The 18,490-nt window shown below is 40.7% G+C and overlaps 1 pseudogene; it reads left to right on the plus strand.

The window, feature by feature from the left end:
- The window catches only part of LOC116089408, a 10,703-nt pseudogene extending 2,691 nt beyond the window's left edge, over positions 1-8,012 (plus strand).
- Positions 8,013-18,490: the final 10,478 nt, after the last annotated feature.

Consider the following 18,490-nt stretch of genomic DNA (forward strand, 5'->3'; position numbering starts at 1 on the left):
ACACTAGTTTTTCCTTGCCATTAATACTTGTCCCTGGGATAGTACTTGACCATTATGTATACATCCAGCTGGTCATGAATTAGAGGCAAGCCTGGTCTACACATCAGTTTCCAGAACACTCATAGTTTCACGAGGAAACCTTGTTTTTGGAGTACAAAAAAAAAAATGAAAACCCAAAAAATATTAATAAAGAATAAGACTGAGTATGTCTGTGCCTGACTTTAAAGTCAGTAGGCACAAGGAAGGGGCAGGCAGATCTTGGTGAGTTTCAGGCCAATGAGAGTGACATAGCAATTCTCTGCATCAAAGAAAAAATAGAAAGAGAGAAAGAGAAGATATAAAATGAATGGAAGAAAGAAGTGAGTGAGTAATGTGGGAAAAAAGAAAGAGACATAAAGGTAGAAAAGATCCAGAGAGAAAGAGAGAGAGAGAGAGAGAGAGAGAGAGAGAGAGAGACCAAAAAAGAATGAGGCTGAGTACTTCTTTGCCTTCCTTTAATATGGCAGTGGGCAAGAGGAAATGGCAGCCATATCTTGATTTGGTTTAGGCCAATGAGGGACATAGGAAAACTATGCATCAAAGAAAAAATAGAGCGATAGGAAAAAGAAAGAAAGAATGAAAGAATGAAAGAATGAAAGAAAGAAAAGATAAAGGATTAGGAGTATAAGAAGGAAGTGAGTGAGAAGGAGGAAAGAAAAATAAGAGATATAAAAGAAGCAAAGAACAAAGAATTACAGAAAGAATGAGAGAGAGAAAAAGAAAGAAAGATGCTGGCCTGTAACTCAGAAATCTGCCTGCCACTGCCTCCCACTTGCTGAGATTTAAGGCATATACCACCACTGCTTGACTGAATTTTGTTGTTCTTAAGAGAAACACTGTGAAGGTAGTTTATGCTTTGTGATCATCAGCATGAGGAGCCCTCCTGAAAATCATGACATAGGACCAGTCACTTGCTTTCAGTTTGAATTTAGAAAATCCCCTTAGGTGTGACTTACTCCTGTTCTTGTCCCTCTTCCTATTTCTCTCTTGCCCACTCAAAGGATAAAGACATTTTTCTTAAGGAAAAGAAATTGAATCTATGTATTAAAAGTGAATTAAGAGAGACAGAGCATCTTCCAACCTACTTTAGTTTGTTTGGATGTTTTGGGGCACAGAGCTCCAGGTCAGTCTGACCAAAGAAGCTGAGCTTCACTTAGCATCCTCACACTCCAGGGTTCTCAGTATGTGTTAAGTTCCTGCTTCTGGGAAGAGCTTTCCAATCTTACCACAAAGTCAACTGTCTGCTGTACCTGGGGCAAAGCTGTCCACCTGTTGTCTCAAGCAAATGATGGCCCTGATGGGGAATTTGTTTTATTAATTCTATCTCATTTGTATCATAAATAAAATAGGTTATATATTTATAAAACTTATACATCTACCTTCAGGACCTACCTGAATGTAATTCTTAAAGTCAAGGGGTTAAGAAAGATGCAGATTAAAGGAGGCGTTGATGTTAGTGACAATAAGCATTGAGGAAAAGGGTAGACTCAAAGGTCTTATCATGAAGAATATGTAGAAATACATTATTTATTCTGCAATGGACAGAACACAGGAAAACAGTGTGTTGACTCTTGGAAAAAGAATCCATTCCTTAACAAGTCTGCTTTGTTTTATTTCCCCCATTATCATCCCGGAGCTGAGAAATCACATTATCTGATTCAAGAAAGCTTAGGTGCACCACAGTCATTAGGATTAAATATAACAAAATAAGTCATTCCCTTCTGGTCCCTAAGCCATCGCATTAATAAAACCTGGCCTGCTCTAAATGCTGGTTCCCATTTGTAGGTAAAATGAATACAAATGTGGATGACTACCTTCAGCAGCTGCAAAGAAAAGAATTATTATTTCCTTCCTTCTTTGGCTCCCTTGAGTTCTCAGGAGGTGCCGAAGAAAAATCAGCACCAGATGGTTCTCAAAGAGATGATACTCAATTTTAAATTTATGGCCCATTTCTGGAAGACAATCTGAAGGTGGCCCAAGTTTCAAATCACTTCCAGAACATACCGCACCAGGGAATGCCTCTCCCTTTGGTTTACAAAGCTGGTCTCATGGTTCAGTGGTTTGCTAGTGCTGTTCGATTGTAGCACAGGGAGACTGTGACTAGAACTGCCACAATGGGGACCTACCTTGGCTCCACACCTGTATGTGAATATTACCAAGCCACACCAGAACTATTCTCTCCCTGTGTATTAGTGGCAACAGAGAGCAGCTTTTGTACATGGCCTTGGTGTCACTTACTCTATCAGCATACCAGTAAGCCATCAGTAACAGTCCTTCCCATAGAAATCCAGTGCTTTCTACAACTAATGACAGGATTGTCTGTTTTGAATGGGGAGAGCAAGGGTGAGAGAATTCTAGAAGCAAGAGGAGAGCTATGGTTTGGAGTGATTGAGCAGTTTCTGCATTGTGAAGTATCAGGAGGATGGACATGTAATGTGACTACACTTTTAAATCTGGGGCCTCTGGTATCTGATTAGGGTTAAATGAGGCCATCCAGGGGCAGCAGGCTTTGTGGAAGTTGCATGGGGGAGGCTGTGAACTATACTGCCAAATCTGATTCTGCACAAGCTAATGTTGCCTCAAGGGCACTGACAGGCAAATACTTGGGTGGGGAACTCTTTATGGGTTCTCTCACTACAGGCCATGGCTCTCTGCTGTCATGTCTACTCTTACCAAATTATCTTCAGTTTCTAAAACAGCAGGCAAGAAAAAGGGGTGCTTGCCCGGTCTCCCATCATTTGGGAGGTGGAAGCAGGAGGATCTCAAATTCAAGGTCACCCTTGGCCTTACAGTGAGTTTGAAACCTATCTAGGCTACATGAAACCATGTCTTTAAAAGAAATACTAGACTTTGTTCTTTGTTGTATTCTCACCAGTTAAAGTGTACCTGGTGTTAGCATTCCTTCTACACAACACCCAGCAGTTACCTAGCAACAGCCTGGTAGGCCTGGCTTGCTTTAAAAGGGGCTGTTAGACTCTCCTCTCCTCCTTGCTCTCTCTGCCCCTTTTCTCTCTCTGATTCTAACCCCTTCCTGCTCTTCCCTGTCTCTTCTCTCCCTCCCTCCCTTCCTTCTCCTCCCCTCCTCTTCCTCCTCCTTCTTCTCTCTGTCTCTGTCTCTCTCTCCCCCTCTCTCTCTGTCTTTCTCTGTCTCTATAACCTTCTTAACTCTTCTCCCTGGGGAAAGGATGCCTCAGCATGGGCCCACTAAGGCACCCCCCTAGCCTCACCATCCTGTTCGGTGTTTGATACAAAGCATATCCTTGGCTCTTTTTATAAAAATACAACACCTGGAGGGTGGGGGTGGGATGGGGTGGCTGGAGAGATGGCACAGCTGTTAAGAGAAAGTACTGTTTTTTTTAATTGGATATTTTCTTTATTTACATTTCAAATGTTATCCCCTTTCCTGCTTCCTCTCCTCAAAACCCCCTATCCCCTCCCCCTCCCCCTGCTTCTATGAGGATGTTCCCACACACACCCACCCATTCCTGCCTCCCCACCCTGACATTCCCCTATGCTGGGGCATAGAGCCTTCACAGGACAGAGGGCCTCTCCTCCCACTGATGCCATCCTAAAGTGCTGCTCTTATAAGACCACCTGTAACTCTAGCTCCAGGTTATCTGCTGGCCCCATTTGGCTTCCCCTCACACAGTATTCTCACACACAAATTCACATGTGGGCAAACTAGCATTCTTTATGTGTGTATGTATGTATGTATGTATGTATGTATGTATGTATGTGCAAGCAAGTACACACTTTAAAATAAAACAAATCCTTAACAAACAATGCACCTGGCATACAGAGATTGCAAAGTACTTATTCAGTTCTGGAATGACATGTGTTTACAGTTAGCATTCTTCTTGTTCTTGCTGTAGACAACCAAGAGTCAACTATTTATTCAGAGATAAGGGAGATGACCTGTGGTTGTCACTATTCATAGACTTTTCTAATCAGAAAATATTTTAGAGAGTGAAAAGGTGGTCATAGTCTAGTTAGGGCTCTTAAAATTCTACTTGCTGCCTTGAAGTTACTCGGTTGTGGCTCTTCACTTCGGCTGTTTTAGACCTGCCACATGATTTATAATGCATTAAGTCTTTGCTTGTTCATTTATTTCCTTTCTGCCCACCATCGTAGCTCTAAGTTTTACAAGTTTGTTTACTTTCATAACTCAGTACTCAGAACACTGCATAACACTCAGTGAATATTTGTTAAAAGAATATAGAAGTAAATATACATATATCAATATTATATAATTTACTTATTTTATGTATATGAGTACTCTATCTGCATGTACACCTTCTTGCAGAAGAGGGAATCAAATACCATTATATTTGGTTGTGAGGTATCATGTGGTTGCTGAAATTTGAAATCAGGACCTCTGAAAGAGCAGCCAGTGCTCTTAACCACTGAGCTATCTCTCCAGAAGTGAATATTTTATTCTTCCATTTTGAAAATAATTGGTTCCCTTTTGAAGAAAAAGTAAAAGTCTAGCTGTTGCTGAAGTAGGACATACTTTCAATAATATGAAAGTATATTTTTACTTTATAATTTTTTGCTTTATAATCCATTTTGGTTCTTTAAAAAATACTTTATATTTAGGAACTATATTGGTAGGAAGAGTCTTGTGCATCCCTGATCACATCCTAAAAGCATCATTGCCAGGGGCAGATTCAGGTGATCTAGACGCTCTGCTGGGTACTCAGGGCCAAGTCATTGTTTGCATGCAGGGTGAATTGTATGTGTATGTATCTGTAGGTCTATACAGTTTGGGGGGGTGTATTTGTTTGTGTGTATTGTGTATGTGTGATATATATAGTGTATGTGGTATATATATTGTGTGTGTATAGTGTATATGGTATGTGTATGTTTACATGTATGTATATGTGTGGTATAAATACATAGTGTATACAGCATATATATATATGGTGTGTGAAGTATATGTGTATAGCTCATTATGTGTATATAGTATGTGTGTAGTATATGTACCATGTGTGTATGTGTGTGTATGTACACTGTGTGTATATGCTGCATGTTTTATGTGTACATGTGTGTATATGTGGTATGTGTGCATATGTGTGTATATGTGTGGTATGTCTATATGTGGTATGTATGTACGTGTGTGGTGTATATGTGTGGGTATATTATGTGTGTGTATGTATACACATATAGAGGTATGTGTCTCTATGTGTGGAGTGCGTGCGTGGTATATACATGTGTGTATGTACATATGTATGTGTATATGTGAGGTGTGTGTGTATGTATAGTGTGTGTGCGTGTTTATGTGTGTTTATGTGTGTTACAAAGTTGCTGCCCATTTCTTTTCTGTTGACAACAATGTCTGGAGAGGCAGCTCTCTTGCAGATCACTTTGTCCTTTCCCTTTGTGTTGCTGACCTCTGCTGTCCGAGAGGTGCGCCTGTACACCTATGCACTGAGGAATGACAGAGTCCTGGCCACTGAGACTTTGCCTTGTATTTCCTCCTAGACCTCTTAGGTGTGGAGACTCACCTGTGAGAACTGCACAGCATCACAGTTTTCAGGGTTACAGAGAACAGAGTGGGTTGTTGTGTTCAGAGGAGAAACAGCCCGTGTTTCCAGATGGACCCCCTGTCTGCCAGTGACTGCACAATATGCCAGCTGATGTGATGCAGTGGCTCTTTAGCTTTTAATACCCCTTCACCCCTCCAAAAAAGTCCATCCTAATGATTTCTATTTTTCTTTTTTTCTTCACTTTGTCTGTGGGCTTTGGGTGCGGGGAATCAACAAGCAGTACTCCATCTTAACTACTGAGCTTCCTGTTCAACCTCCTGTAAGGAATCATTTTTGTTCATTTTATTCATATTATTCATATTCTTCTTCTTCTTCTTCTTCTTCTTCTTCTTCTTATTATTATTATTATTATTATTATTATTATTAGTGTGTGTGGTCTACCTTACTGTTCATTTACTCCAGGATATGTTTTGATAAAGAAAATAATCCCCAGGGCTCCCAAGTACATAAGCATATCTGCTAGTAAATTTATGAGTCCATTTCTTAATGAGTTGCATTATATTTTAGATTTTAAGAATTCCTGTATCCTTGATTCTGTGAATTCTGAACCCCACCTAATTCAATGATCTCATCTGTCCAACCCATGTGAGGGGAGAAATTTTGTGTCTTCCTTTAGGAGTTTGATGAACAATCTAATATGAGTCATCAGGATTCATGATTCTAGTGTAGCCCTCTGATAAGACACAAACATGATATCCTAAAATAGAAATACAATCAAGGAATGTACTTTCACACAAATATCGATTCTGATAAGAGAATTTCGGAAAGTCCCGCACTCGGTGAATCATTAGCTCACAGGAAGGATGATCAGTTCCCAGGACTGGTGACAGGAAGAGAGACTGGGCAGATGTCGCCACCTGCCGTTTGCTTGCTGCTATTGCTCCCTTATGTAACAATTCCCCAAAGCTGCATTTCTTTTACCAGAAAGATCATCTGTGCCTCAATCCCATTCTCTTTTAAAATCACTTTCATTTTAATTAACTTGCTTTTAAGTACAATACCAACCCCATTCATGGAGAGTGATCCTTCTTTTATAGATTGGGAAATTTCTTGAAATCTCCTTTAGCATGCTGAAACAAACAAAGGAAACCAGCTGTAGGTTTGGACAGGCTACAGTTTATGTAATTGAAGTCTCATTGAAAAGCACATCACTATCCAATGGAATCTGAAGCAATCAAGATCACAGGGTTGCCACTGAGTTTTATTCTGTGGAAATTGATTTGGCTTTTTTTTTGGCATAGTCTTAGTCTTTTTAGGCTGTTATAACAAAATGTCATAAGTTATATTATAGAAGCAAAAATATTTATCTCCATTTGGTCGGAGGAGAACAAGACAGAAGTGATATCAGATTTGAGGTCAGTTAGGCTATTCCTGGCTACTTGGCTTTTAGACAGATCAGTGATCTCTCTAACCTTCATGTAGCTATTTAGCCTGCCACCCTCAGGATCTAATCAGCTTATGAGGACAAGAGTTTAGAATGTGAATGCAGGCCTCTGGGAGTAGAACTGGAACTGGAGTCCCAAATTCTATTAGACAATGACAGTGTAAACACTGGATGACAGTGACTGGTCAATTCTTTTTTATTAGGCTGAAAACCAATTTTCTTTCTTGTTAATTAGTTTTCTGAATTTGTACTTGATGGTTCTACAATATGCATTCAACACAGGTTTCAGTATGCCATTCATTAAATCCAGACACAAAGGAAACCTCAAGAAACTCTTAGCTTAATTTCAGGTTTACTGTGAATGCTCTAAAATAATATTATAGACTGATGGCTATGGTGGAACCAAGGCTAAGGTTAAGTAAAATATATTAAATGTTTTCTTGTCTGTAATGCTTTGAATGTACTAGTAGATTTGGTCTGGCTAACTAGATTGTTAATAAAGTAATTGTTTCCATATTACAGATACAGAAAGTTGGACACAAGGAAATTGAAATACTTGTGTTTGTGCATAAATGTCCCTCATCTAGCAAAAATAACCTTGTGTTAGTTCTTTCAATTCCAATGTTGACTCACCTTTACTATCTCTTATGAGTTAGCTTAATTAATTTGTGTCTTTAAGTACTCAATCTTTTCTACTTTCATTTCCTGAATGAGTTTGGAAGTACACCATTGTACTGAGTCTCCAGGTAAGACTGACCTTCACTAGGTGCCATATTCAATGTCATGAAGTCCTTAGTACAGAATTTATCGGTGTCACACTCCAGGACATCAGACCTACAGGATCAGAGAAGTACCAACAGATGTAACCAGAAGTGTGACAGAAGTCCTTCCCTTGTGTTTGGCCTCAGCATGTAAGATTCCAAAAGCCGCTTTCACTCAGCCTGTGATAATTTCATTTGAGATATGCCGTTCCTTTCACGATTTGGCCCTCTCTGACCTTTCCTGTTGTTCATCTCTAGGCAGTCTGCACGTCACGATTATAGCAGGTTCTCCTGGATAATTTTTCCACCTTAATGGATCTGAGACCTAAGTACATAACAACATTTACAGGATAACTTCAGTTTAGGTGTGACTGGATAACCTATAGGATATATAGGCTTGGGGAGACTGCTCAGTGGGTTAAAAAAAAATCCCATGCTGAAGGATAAATCTGATGAATGAGATCATGCCCAGAACCCAAAGAAGAAGAGGAGGCCGCTGGACCTCCACACACCCACCAGAGCACTTCATCAATCGCTCCACTCACCATCTCTCAACCTCCAACACCATAAACCCATCAAGGCAATTAATTGCACACCTCTCCCAACATATACATAAAAAGAGAGTTGGCCTGTGGGCCTTTGTAGAATTTTCTGTCTCATCTGCAGTTGCAAGAATTCTGTATCTTGGCTCCGTTCTCCAGTCTCTGCCTTCACACTCCCATTTCCCTTTCCAGTGGGGCACCTCAAGAAATCCTTTCAAAGCACAGTTCTGATTAAGTTAAATATCTCCCCTGCTTCAGCAACAGTGGAGGATTAAAGGCTTTCCTGGCAGGTAAGTGGGGGCCTTAGAAACCAGTCTGAGCCACTCCTGTTCTTTGTCTTCCTTAATGCACTCTTGTTTGCTCCAGCACTGAGCCTCAAACTTTGGCCTCTCTTGCATGGCCTTATCTCCACAAGTACAAACAGTGCTTGTCTCAAGCCCGCATACCAAACAAGACCCCATGAGCTTTGTATTAACCCCTGCCCTTTGAAAGCCATTTGTTCTAAAAATAAAATCTATGCTTCTACAATCTTTAGATTTGTACTCTGCCATGGGTGAGGTGAATGATAAAGGAGGCATCTCTGCTCCATCTAAGGGTTTATTTCTCTAGGTAGAATTGCATGGTTTATCTTTGTCTCTCTACAAGCCTTATAGAGATGGTATGCTCTGGATTGTTTTTATGAACTAAAAAGAATTAGAATAAAACCAAGAATGACATATAAGCCAAGAGTTCATGGATATTCCATCATCATTTGCAAATGGCTGACAGCCTTTGTTCTTTCTCTTGCTGCTACTGTTTTCTTTTAAGCTCATTATTTTCCTAAACTCTCACCTTTAAGTTTGATTACATTCCTTAGCTCTCTTGTAATACTGAATGACTGAGTTGTTTGTTATCTTCTATTATGAACAAATGGTTTTGTTTGACTTTTGGTAACTGAAGGCGAAGGTTTCTGCTTCAGTGTTTGGAGATGTCAGGCACTAGAGGCAGACTTAGTCTTCCATCTTGTTTTTCATTCCCACGGTTAACATTTTTCTCATACTAGGAATAGCTCTGCACAGGCATTCCTGAGTAATGGACTGTGCTGTGAGTCATATATGACTCAGCAAGTATCTCAGATTCTTAATGAGTTACCATTTATTGAAGAGGCTTCCCAAACACCATTAGTCATGCAGATTCACATTTTCAGCTGATGACTAATTGAACATAAGAACACAAATTTACTTAGTAACTTTCCAAATTTTCAAAGGACGTTAGCATCCGTTATCTCATTTAATTTTATCAATCATGTGCCATTCACCATGGAAAAACATTCTCTTATCTAGAGACCTTCCTAGACTTTATATCTCATCAGAAAAAAATCTATCCATGAAAAAATGAATGAATGAGATAATGAATGAATTAAGTAGGGCATGAACCATGGAAGGATGGAGTAGAAATTAAATGGAAGCAGAAAAATATGACTTTAAGATTTATTTTATTTAGTGTGTGTGTGTGTGTGTGTGTATGTGTGTGTGTAGGCAGATGGGTGGTGGTGGATGGGAAAGTGGGTTTCAAGTGTATATGCCAAGGCTCTTATGTAGAGGTCAGAGGAAAACTTTTCAGGAGGTTTTTTGGTTTTTTTTTTTTTTTTTTTTCTCCTTCTACCCTGATTTTAGGCAGGGTTCCTCTTGCTACTGCTTTGGGCCAAGTTTCCAGTTTTTGTTTCCCATCTTACCACATGAGTAAAAGGGATGGGATTACAGACAGGAACCACAGTATCTGGCTGTCTTACATCAGGTCTTCTTTTGAATCAAATCAAGGTTTTTAGGGTTGTGCAGCAGGCATTTTGCCCAATTGTGCCATTTCATCAACTCTAGAAATGGTTTCAAATTTGTGTATCTGATCAACAAATAAAACCACTCAATTTAACTAAGGAACACAGAGGGCTCTAATGAATGGAGTACATTATAATACCACTACAAATTAGAAGTCAGTTTCCTGCTAGGTGTCCTACAAATTGATGTAAATTCAAAATGACAGCATTGTTTTGTTGCTTATGTCTTTTAAAGATGCTGGCATCAAAATTCTTGAATAAAGGAATTTTGGAAAGGGAGTCTGAAGGCAGATCTGTTTTATAAAAGGCCTCTTCCTCTTCTAACTCTATCAGCACGCTAGACTCCTCATGTTGATACCAGACGTTAGATTCTTTTCTTTTCCCCCTACCACATGTCAATGTTGCCATCCTGTGTTCAACTATGTGCCAGAAGTGGCTCCCAGATCTTAGGAAGACCTTTTACTCAGGCCCATCAGTATATTAGAAGGATGTAGCAGAGGATGCAGGTGAGCAGGTAGCTGCTTAATAAGGCAAGTTACAGGAAGGGTTTTAGATCCTTCTCTATGCCCTATCTGAAGCACATTCTTGATGCACCAGTGTAGTGGGAAGTTTGGTTTCTTTAAAAACTTAGAAATGTTATGGGCTGTGCTTTTGTTTTAATATGAGATGTGGAATATGGGTTGCTTCAGATTGTGCACAGCAGCTAATGATTTGTCTCAGGCTTTGGCAGGGGAGTGATTTTGCCAGATAGTTTCTGCAGGTATATGGTCTTTGGAATCCTGGAGACTCTGGAGAGGGTTAAGAGCCTCTTACAAAGGAAGAGCTGTATGCCTGCTGTCGACTGCTGCTTCTGTTGCTTGTTGTTGCTTGTTAGTTGTTGGTTGCTGGTTAGAGATATCCTGACAATGAAGATCAAGATTGACCCCAGGAACTAAACACCCCAAATTAACAGGAGGTGGTCTAATGATATTGACACCCCCTTTCCCCCTCTAGCCTACTTTCTCTCCTACCTAGTGTTGGGGGCATTGGAAGGGTAGAATAAGGATGGAGTAGGGTGATAGAAAAAGGAACCTATAAATTAGCCAAAAAGCCAATTACATAGTAATTACATGTGCTCAGTGTTCAGAAACACAAAGCCCATGATCTCTGGTGGTCTCTATCAATTATCATTTATTTTATTGAAAGTGAATATATTCTGATTATGGTTTACCATCTTTCATTGTCTTCAAGAGCATCCTACCTCCCCACTTGTCCAATTCAGTCCTTCTTTTTCCTCTTTCATCAGAAAAACAGGCAAATAAACAGCAAAACAAAAACACCAGAATAAAAAAAGAATTAAAAAAGCACAAGAAACATGCACCCCCCCAAAAACACATTGTATAAAACCAATAGACCATTGTATAAAACCAATAGACCAGTAAAATTAAAAAATAATGAAGGATCAAAGTAGACACCTTTCACAAACAATGAAATCTCCAGTGCCAGGAATGGATTACATATGGTTGAACTGTTGGCCAAAGGGGCCTCATGGAAATCCTAAACAACTCATGCTATTGACACAAACTTTTGATAAGGCCCTATTGTTGAAGATCTATCTTATTAAACATGGAAACGTAGAACTGGTACAGAAATAGAACCTTCACTCCTACTGTTCATGATATGGGAAGGAACTCTGCATGCAACCCGAGAAGAAAGGTAAACAGGAATCCAGCTACAAACCCTCTAATCTACAATGGCAACCTGCTGCATGATATAATTGTGCAATAGTGACTATCAATTCTTAACTCAACCTTCAGCTTCTCCCTGCTGTTGGAGGTGTTGAATTAAGAACTCTGAACTTGTTATCTTGCCTTGATCTTTTTAGTGATCAACTCCTACATCACTGATGTAGCAAAGAAGACAATTTTATCAACTAGGAAACCTAATGGGCCTTGGCACTCCATCAACAACTGGGGTCAAGGTTAAATATGAGGACCAAAGATTCCTTTAGCACACTTGTTGCTTAGAAAATTGTTCAAGTATGAGGGACTCTGTTTCAGGGCCAGGCAGAGAATAAATACACGGTTTTGGTTAAGTTGCAGTGTCACAAAATATACCCTAAAATAGTTGCTATAAAATGACATAGAGCTAGCAGAATAATCAGCAAATGGATTGAGAAGATGGAATAATGGATTCCAGAAACAAACCGCTTAATTTTGTAAACTTAGTTTAAGAGAGCAATCTTCTTTCATTAAATAGGGAAACCTGTCCAAGAAAAGGCACTGTGCCTGAGACTCAAACTCATCCTTGTTGCTTCCTTAGTTATGGAGCCCATGACTTCCTGTAAGATGTATGGCTGACCACAATAGAGACAAATACTTTCAGCATCCCTTGCAGCTAAGTGGCTACGTGACTAATTCCAGATCAACAAGCTACTGGGTCTCTGGAGCATCACTGTCTAGCTTCATTCTTGCTTGATAGTTGCAGGAGATGGTTTTAGGTTTGGCATTGCCTTCCTTCTAGATTTTACGTTTCCCGGTGAGACATTGAAGTCATGTTGGCATTGATATGCCTTTGTAATTATGTTTCCTACCTGGAGTAAGAAACTGTCAGTAGTTTAGCAAACTAAAACTATACCTATTTATTATTTCATAATAATAAATTTTCTTGCCACCCCTCATTTTTTGAGGGGTAGCAAGAGGGCTCATAGATGAAGTTTTTGCTGAGTTCCTGCACAGGATCACAGGACCTGGTTTGTTTCTTAGAGGCCACACAAAAGTGGAAGGAGAAAATCAACTAAAGTTGTTTTTAACCTCCACATCCACACCCTACCTTACAGACTCATTTACACACACACACACACACACACACACACACACACACACACTTCATAACACAGGACTTGGTATATATTTTTCTGGGTTCTCTTTTATGGTCAACACTAAAGTTTTGATTTTGGATTGGGGAATCATAAAAGGCTTAAAGAAAAAAAAGCACCCCTAATCTTTCAGGATTTAGGGAAAATGTGGCATTTGCTCTTGGGACTGAGTCTGTTTCCTTGTTTGCGGTCACGTAGGGGCCCACCATCATCCGTAGTCTGCTCTCATTGTCTGTCCTGTGGCCTCCTCTCTCTTCAGGTAGCACTTGTTCCTTTTGATGGCTTTCAGCCTCTCTGAGCTCCCCTCATGGTGCTGATAGTCAGAGGAAACTGATTTCAATTGGCTCCTGCAGTTGGGTTCAGCCACCTACATAATCTCCGTATATTAAGACCGGGGGTTTTAATTGCATTAGCACATTCTCTCTCATCAATATCTGGAAGAGAGTTTTGAAGTGGAAACTTAAGAGTTCTTTGGAAAGTCAGTTGTGTTGGATGGTGTTTTGCTGGGGCAAACATATGAAGGCACATTTTGTTGAAGAAGAAACAGGTGAAAGGCTAAGGCAGACTCATGAAAGAACATTTCACTGACGCAGACAGAGGTGAAAGGATGTTTTGCTAAAGCAAGTATGTGAAAGGAAACATGATGAAGGATTCTTCACTAACGACACACATGTATTGGGCTGCCTTGCATTCGTAGTTGAGCTGCATATGTCCAGACTCCATAGAGAAAAGCATCAAAAAATTTCTGGTGGCTGAGTAGTACTCCATTGTGTAGATGTACCACATTTTCTGTATCCATTCCTCTGTGGAAGGACATCTGGGTTCTTTCCAGCTTCTGGCTATTATAAATAAGGCTGCTATGAACATAGTGGAGTATGTGTCCTTGTTATATGTTGGAGCATCTTCTGGGTATATGCCCAGGAGTGGTATAGCTGGGTCCTCAGATAGTACTATGCTCAATTTTCTGAGGAACCACCAGGCTGATTTCCAGAGTGGTTATACCAGCTTGCAATCCCACCAGCAATGAAGGAGTATTCCTCTTTCTCCACATCCTTGCCAGCATCTGCTGTAATCTGAGTTTTTCCTCTTAGCCATTCTGACTGGTGTGAGGTACTACTCAGCCATTAAAAACAATGACTTCATGAAATTCACAGGCAAATGGATGGAACTTGAGAATATCATGCTGAGTGAGGTGACTCAGTCACAAAGGAACAAATATGGTATGTACTCACTGATAAGTGGATATTAGCCCAAAAGTTCAGAATACCCAAGATTCAATTCACAGACCATATGAAGCCTAAAATGAAAGAAGACCAAAATGTGGATGCTTTTTTAGAAGGGTGAACAAAATACTCACAGGAGGAAATATGGAGACAAAGTGTGGAGCAGAGACTGAAGGAAAGGCCATCCAGAGACTGCCCTACCTGGGGATCCATCTCATATACAGCCAGCAAACCCAGACATTATTGTGGATGTCTGAAAGTGCTTGCTGATATGGCTGTCTCCTGAGAGGCTCTGCCAGAGCCTGACAAATACAGAGGATGAAGCTCACAGCCAACCATTGGACTGAGCTTGTGGGGTCCTGATGGAGGAGATGTATAAGGGACTGAAGGAGCTGAGGGGGTTTGGAGCCCCATGGAGGGAGCAACAGTGTCAACAGGCCAGACCCTCCAAAGCTCCCAGGGATTGGACCACCAACCAAAGAATACACATGGATTGACCCATGGTGCTGGCCGTATATGGAGCAGAAGATAGTTTTGTTGGATTTCAGTGGGAGGAGAGGCCCTTAGACCTGAGGATGTTTGATACCTCAGTGTAGGGGAATGCCATGGCAGGAAGATGGGAATGGTTGGGTTGAGGAGCACCCTCTTAGAGGCAGGGTGTTGGGAGCCGTGAATCTTGAGAGGCATTCGCCATGGCAAGATGGCGCCTACTTCCGCTGTTAACTCCTAGTGGACAACTGTTTGCGCATGTGTGTAGAGTGAAAGGACGCCATGTCACGGCCCATCCTGGGGAGTTACGTAGGGTAATGAGCGAACAGCCAATCATGAGCAGACATGCCACGCTGTGGGCAGATACACGCACTGTGGTGTATATAAGCAGTGCGGATTTTGGGTTCGACCCTTTTTCACCATGGATGGAGACAATAAAACAGTTGCTGCAGAAGGAACCTAGAGTGTCCGCGTGTCTTCTTCCCGGCGAGAGGACCATGCGGGCTACAGCAGGGGGAAGGAGAGATAGGGTAGGGAATTTCCAAAGGGGAGACCTGGAAAGGGGAAAATATTAGAAATGTAAGTAAAGAAAATATCCAAGAAAAAAAATGTGAGTGAAGTGAGTGGATAGAGAAGTCAACACATAAAACCAGTCACGTGTCTGAACACACACAGCGAACTATCGATAAAGAAAGTAGGAAATTAATTTCCTCTATAAAAGACTCAAAAAAATATTCTGGTGGTATGCTGTGGCTTCTTGCCATTTTGTAGACTTGGTTCAATTGGCAGAGTGATGTCAGCTGAGACAGACTCATGTGCTGAGGCAAGACATGTGGTGAGTCAAGACCAGTGGAGGGCACATGATGTTTGAAGGGAGTAGAAATAGGACTCAATGGACTGTGAGAGGGGCTTACTGGTTGAGCTAGCTCTGCAATGCTTGTTAGTCTTGAGTCTTCACTGATCTCTACTTCACTGAGAGAGGCACAGCCAAGAACTCCTATCGTCCCTGCTGGTCCTAATCTCTCCTGCAGACTCATGACAATTCAGCTGAGGCCTGGCTGTCTCTGTTAGGTTGTACCACTGCTGCTGCTGCTATCCTGATATTACTGAACTGGACTGCTGGTGCATCTGTGAAGTATTTACGAGTGGATAGAGCTGCTGCTGCTGCTGCTGCTGCTGCTGCTGCTGCTGCTGCTGCTGCTGACCTGTGAACTGAACTACTGACTTCCTGACAACACAGATGGGATTTGCTCCAAAGAACAATATCTAGACAGGCTCACTTCCCCAGTATCCTTTCTTTCCCACTACCTATGGTGGGTGATTGACTAGAAGGGAGGTTAAAATGTTTAAGAACCATCATTAGAAGTAGGCTTTGAAAAAAATTAAAATTACAGATTTTAATGGAATAAGCAGAGGAATGTGTCTTATGAGTTATATTGTGTGACATTTATATCATGACAACTCGGGGCGGGAAAGGTTTATTTGACTGTAGAATGCTCTGGTCACACTCCATTACTAAGGTGGAGTTGGAGCAGGAACATGAAAGCAAAATCTGAAGCAGACGCCATGGAGAAATGCTCTTTTCTGGCTTCTATCTCCTCGCTTGCTCAGTTTGCTTTCTTGCATAACTCAGGACCATCTGGGTTGGCACCACCCATAGTGAGGTAACTCTTTCCACATCAATTGTCAATCAAGAAAATGCCCCACAGGTTTGCCTGTAGGTCAGTCTCATGGGGGATATTTTCTTAACTGAAGTTCTCTTTTTCTAAAGAACTCAAATTTGTATCAAGTTGACATAAAACTAACAGGCACAGATATCATCTAGTTTTAATATTCTTCCTGTCATTACAGCTGTTTGAACTTTGCAGAAGAGCCATTCCCTCATCCATAGAGGCTCAGCTCTTCCCCTTTGCTACCGGAGTAACGGATAGTACCCTCATCCCATCTGGGTGCTCTATCAGCTGGGGTTTTCATTATAGATTTCTGTGCTCTCTGGAGAAGCAGAGACAAGTGGGATAGACAGGTTTTCTTGTAAACGGGAACTGGGAACTGTCATTTTTTTTCTCGACACACACATTTATTCAAGTAACATATTTTGACTTTTCTGTTTCATAAACAAAATTACAAGTGATGCATTCTGAATGCCACATCATGTCTCAGGATGATGAAGAGATCTAGAAAAGAATCAATATGTGACTCAATGGAAGCCTGTTCTTTTATAGTGAGATGGGTTAACATGTGACTAAGACTTTATTTAAAAACATTGTAAACATATGTAATGAGTTAGCTTATAGACTTATTTTTTTACTCATTTTGTTGGCATGGAATCATAGTTAGCAGTGTTCAATTTATTTTCTCGCTATGCTATGAACAAGCAAAGGATTATTATAAGAAATTTGATGTTATTTTTAAATATAACAAATTTCCTGTTTTTATTTTTGTGTATGTAAATGTATGCCACATATGCACAGGGGCCGTGGAGAGAAGAAGCTGTCATATTCCCCTGGACCTGGAATTATAGGTGACTGTGAGCCACCTGATGTGGGTGTCGAGACTTGAATCTAAGTCTTCTGGAAGAAAAGTTCTCTTAACAGTTGAACTGTTTCTCTAGTCCTTCCTCTATGCTTTGTTCTTTGAGACAGGATTTCATGTAGTTCAGATTGGTCTCAAACTCATTATATAGCTCAGAATGACCCAGGGTTTCTGATCTTCCTGCTCCCATCTCTCAAGCGTTAGAATTATAAGCATATGTCACAACTCTGAGGTTCTGGGAACTGAACCTGGGACTTTTGGGCCTGATGGTCAAACTCTTTATTACCTGAACTACATTCCCAGCCACTGAAGCTTTATTAAACAAATCTTGTTGGTGCCACAGAGATGGTTTCATTTGTAAAGGTACCTGTGGTCAATCACAAAAGCCTAAGCTTCCGTCTCTGGAGCCCTAGGTGGTAAAGAAGAAAAACAATCCACTAAGGTTGCCCTCGACTCCTGCAAGGGTGTAACCTCCTCATAAAACAAATAAACAAATATACATAAAAACAACTCACTGTGTGATTGCAAATGAGGTATGAATCTAAAAGTGCTAACCAATTTGGCTAGGTTGACTGGCCAGTAAGCCTCCCTTCAATTAATTTACAAGGTACCAGTTACCATGCCTGAATGTGGGTGATAGGGATCAAAACTGGGTCCTTATGCTTACATGGCAGGTGCTCTCCTCACTGAGTCAGGGAGAGGTCCCTAGGGCTCTTAATTTAATTCCTATGTAGACTGAGTTGTCTCTTCAAAGAAAGAGATGTGCAACCTGTTTTCCACCCAGATGGGTGGGAATTAATGTGATGAATTGCTTGTTGACTTCAGCACTCTATGTGTGGCCAGGCCACACCAGTTCCTCAGGCAGTCTATAACGCTATCTTCCAAGGGATGGGAGACATCACTTGAACTTTACAAGAGCTTCTATGTCATTATGTCTTAAACTTGTTGTGCACGGGGATTGAATGAATTATGACCAATAAACTTTTTTCCAATTGTGGTATGCTTAAATATCACTGACGTAAACTACACAGTGTCAAAATCTTGAAGTTTGAATTAACACTGGCTACTGAGTCCTCTGGAACTTGGGGGGGCTTCCTTCTTCCCTCACCTGGATTAACACTTTGGTGACCCTGGTGTTTGCAGAGAGACACCTCGACCCACTGAACTGAATCCCACTTGCCTTTTTTCAAAATCTCCTATTATAGTGCATTAAAATGTTCATCATTTTACTTGCAACGAAGTATTAAAGATTATTATTTCTTCTTAAAGATTATTGTAAGGTAATTCCATTTTAATAACTTTTC

Source organism: Mastomys coucha, unplaced genomic scaffold, assembly GCF_008632895.1.
Source record: "Mastomys coucha isolate ucsf_1 unplaced genomic scaffold, UCSF_Mcou_1 pScaffold14, whole genome shotgun sequence".
Lineage (NCBI taxonomy): Eukaryota > Metazoa > Chordata > Mammalia > Rodentia > Muridae > Mastomys > Mastomys coucha.